Below are 4666 nucleotides of genomic sequence, written 5' to 3'. Positions count from 1 at the left end.
ACGATAAGTACAACCGTTTCAGAGAGAAGAGCAGCCAATATGACGATCTGGCTTTAAGACGAATCGATAACCAATGACGAAAACGTATGGATTTCTCAGGTTTTTACTACATATTAACACTATTCACATTCTCCCGTACAACTCGGCTGCTAGTCCTTCTTTCATGCAGAATCTTAAGGTCCTAGCTCATGTCCAAGGCACCAAAGCCAGCTACAAAGTCAATAATCGATACCTAAAACTTGAATTGTACTACTTCTTACTGGCTATTACATCAACTTAGAAGCTTCATCTGTGTTCTACTATGGTGCATTTAGTGTCTCTACATACCGCAGCACGCGACATAGCTTTGCAGACGATAAGTACAACCGTTTCAGAGAGGAGAGCGGCCAATGTGACGATCTGGCTTTAAGTAGATTCGTTAACAAATGACGATGGCGAACGGATCTCTCAGGTTTTTACTACATATGAACACTTTTCACAATCTCCCGTGCAACTCGGCTGCTAGTCCTCCTTTCATGCAGAATCTTAAGGTCCTAGCTCATGTCCAAGGCACCAAAGCCAGCTGAAAGTCAATAATTGATAAGTAAAACTTCAATTGTACTACTTCTTACTGGCTATTACTTCAACTTAGAAGCTTCATCCGTGTTTTACTATGGTATTTTTAGTGTCTCCGCATACCGTAGCACACGACATAGCTTTGCAGACGATAAGTACAACCGTTTCAGAGAAAAGGGCGGACAATGTGACGATCTGGCTTTAAGTCGATTCGATAACAAAAGACGAAAACGGACGGATTTCTCAGGTTAAAACTACATATTTACACATTTCACATTCTCCCGTGCAACTTTTCTGCTAGTCCTCCTCTCATGCAGATTCGTAAGGTCATAGCTCATGTCCAAGGCAACAAAGCCAGCTAAAAAGTCAATAATCGATACCTAAAACTTGAATTGTACTACTTCTTACTCTCTATTACATCATATTAGAAGCTTCATCTGTGTTCTACTATGGCGCTTTTAGTGTCTCCGCATACCGCAGCAGGCGACATAGCTTTGCAGACGATAAGTACAACCGTTTCAGAGAGAAGAGCGGCCAATGTGACGATCTGGCTTTAAGTCGATTCGTTAACAAATGACGAAAACGGAAGGATTTCTCAGGTTTTTACTACATATGTACACTTTTCACATTCTCCCGTGCAACTCGGCTGCTAGTCCTCCTTTCATGCAGAATCTTAAGGTCCTAGCTCATGTCCAAGGCACCAAAGCCAGCTAAAACGTGAATAATCGATACCTAAAACTTGAATTGTACTACTACTTACTGGCTATCACATCATCTTAGAAGCTTCATCTGTGTTCTACTATGGCGCTTTTAGTGTCTCCGCATACCGCAGCAGGCGACATAGCTTTGCAGACGATAAGTACAACCGTTTCAGAGAGAAGAGCGGCCAATGTGACGATCTGGCTTTAAGTCGATTCGATAACAAATGACGAAAACGGACGGATTTCTCAGGTTAATACTACATATGAGCACATTTCACATTCTCCCGTGCAACTTTTCTGCTAGTCTCCCTCTCATGCAGATTCTTAGGGTCCTAGCTCATGTCCAAGGCACCAAAGCCAGCTAAAAAGTCAATAATCGATACCTAAAACTTGAATTGTACTACTTCTTACTATTTATTACATCAACTTAGAAGCTTCATCTGTGTTCTACTATGGTGCTTTTAGTGTCTCCACATACCGCAGCACACAACATAGGTTTGCAGACGATAAGTACAACCGTTTGAGAGAGAAGAGCGGCCAATGTGACGATCTGTCTTTAAGTCGATTCCATAACAAATGACGAAAACGGACGGATTTCTTAGGTTTTTACTACATATGAACACTTTTCACATTCTCCCGTGCAACTCGGCTGCTAGTCCTCCGTTGATGCAGAATCTTAAGGTACTAGCTCATGTCCAAGGCATCAAAGCCAGCTAAAAAGTCAATAATCGATATCTAAAATTTCAATTGTACTACCTCTTACTAACTATTACATTAACTTAGAAGCTTCATCTGTGTTCTACTATGGTGCTTTTAGTGTCTCCACATACCGCAGCACGCGACATAGCTTTGCAGACGAATTGTACAACCGTTTCAGAGAGAAGAACGGCCAATGTGACGACCTGGCTTTAAGTCGATTCGATAACAAATGACGAAAACGGACGGATTTCTCAGGTTTTTACTACATATGAACACTTTTCACATTCTAACATGCAACTCGGCTGCTAGTCCTCCTTTCGTGCAGAATCTTAAGGTCCTAGCTCATGTCCAAGACACCAAAGCCAGCTAAAAAGTCAATAATCGATACCTAAAACTGGTATTGTATTAATTCTTACTGGCTATTACATCATTTTAGAAGCTTCATCTGTGTTCTACTATGGTGCTTTTAGTGTCTCCGCATACCGCAGCACGCGACATAGCTTTGCAGACGATAAGTACAACCGTTTCAGAGAGAAGAGCAGCCAATGTGACGATCTGGCTTGAAGTCGATTCGAAGACAAATGACGATAACGAACGGATTTCTCAGGTTTTTACTACACATGAACACTTTTCACATTCTCCCGTGCAACTCGGCTGCTAGTCCTCCTTTCATGCAGAATCTTAAGGTCCTAGCTCACGTCCAAGGCACCAAAGCCAGCTAAAAAGTCAATAATCAATACCTAAAACTTGAATTGTACTACTTCTTACTGGCTATTACATCAATTTAGAAGCTTCATCTGTGTTCTACTATGGTGCTTTTAGTGTCTCCGCATAACGCAGCACGCGACATAGCTTTGCAGACGATATGTACAACCGTTTCAGAGAGAAGAGCGGCAGATGTGGCGTTCTGGCTTTACGTCGATTCCATAACAAATGACCAAAACGGACGGATTTCTCAGGTTTTTACAACATATGAACACTTTTCACAATCTCCCGTGCAATTCGGCTGCTAGTCCTCCCTTCATGCAGAATCTTAAGGTCCTAGCTCATGTCCAAGGCACCAAAGCCAGCTAAAAGTCAATAATCGATGCCTAAAACTTGAATTGTACTACTTCTTACTGGCTAACACATCTACTTAGAAGCTTCATCTGTGTTCTACTATGGTGATTTTAGTGTCTCCGCATACCGCAGCACGCGACATAGCTTTCAGACGATAAGTACAGCTGTTTCAGAGACAAGGGCGGACAATGTTACGATCTGGCCTTTAGTCGACTCGATAACAAATGACGAAAACGGACGGATTTCTCAGGTTAATACTACATATGAGCACATTTCACATTCTCCCGTGCAACTTGTCTGCTAGTCTCCCTCTCATGCAGATTCTTAGGGTCCTAGCTCATGTCCAAGGCACCAAAGCCAGCTAAAATGTCAATAATCGATACCTAAAACTGGTATTGTATTAATTCTTACTGGCTATTACATCATCTTAGAAGCTTCATCTGTGTTCTACTATGGTGCTTTTAGTGTCCCCACATACCGCAGCACGCGACATAGCTTTCAGACGATAAGTACAACCGTTTCTGAGAGAAGAGCGGCCAATGTGACGACCTGGCTTTAAGTCGATTCGATAACAAATGACGAAAACGGACGGGTTTCTCAGGTTTTTACTACATATGAACACTTTTCACATTCTCCCGTGCAACTCGGCTGCTAGTCCCCCTTTCATGCAGAATCTTAAGGTCCTAGCTCACATCCATGGCACCTAAGCCAGCTAAAAAGTCAATAATTGATACCTAAAACTTGAAATGTACTACTTCTTACTGGTTATTACATCAATTTAGAAGCTTCATCTGTGTTCTACTATGGTGGTTTTTGTGTCTCCGCATACCGCAGCACGCGACATAGTTTTGCAGACGATAAGTACAACCGTTTCAGAGAGAAGAGCGGCCAATGTGACGATCTGGCTTTAAGTCGATTCGATAACAAATAACGAAAACGGACGGATTTTTCAGGTTTTTACTACATATGAACACTTTTCACATTCTTCCCTCCAACTCGGCTGCTAGTCCTCCTTTCATGCAGATTCTTAAGGTCCTAGCTCATGTCCAAGACATCAAAGCCAGCTAAAAAGTCAATAATCGATACCGAAAACTTGAATTGTACTATTTCTTACTGGCTATTACATCAAATTAGAAGCTTCATCTGTGTTCTACTGTGGTGGTTTCAGTGTCTCCGCCTACCGCAGCATACGACATAGCTTTGCAGACGATAAGTACAACCGTTTCAGAGAGAAGAGCGGCCAATGTGACGATCTGGCTTTAAGTCGATTCGATAACAAATGACGAAAACGGACGGATTTCTCAGGTTTTTACTACATATGAACACTTTTCACATTCTCCCGTGCAACTCGGCTGCTAGTCCTCCTTTCATGCAGAATCTTAAGGTCCTAGCTCATGTCCAAGGCACCAAAGCCAGCTAAAAAGTCAATAATCGATACCTAAAACTTGAATTGTACTACTTCTTACTGGCTATTACATCAACTTAGAAGCTTCATCTGTGTTCTACTATGGTGCTTTTAGTGTCTCCGCATACCGCAGCACGCGACATAGCTTTCAGACGATAAGTATAACCGTTTCTGAGAGAAGAGCGGCCAATGTGACGACCTGGCTTTAAGTCGATTCGATAACAAATGACGAAAACGGACGAATTTC

Source organism: Schistocerca gregaria, unplaced genomic scaffold (assembly GCF_023897955.1).
Source record: "Schistocerca gregaria isolate iqSchGreg1 unplaced genomic scaffold, iqSchGreg1.2 ptg000205l, whole genome shotgun sequence".
NCBI lineage: Eukaryota > Metazoa > Arthropoda > Insecta > Orthoptera > Acrididae > Schistocerca > Schistocerca gregaria.
Note: the sequence above shows the minus strand (reverse complement) of the source record.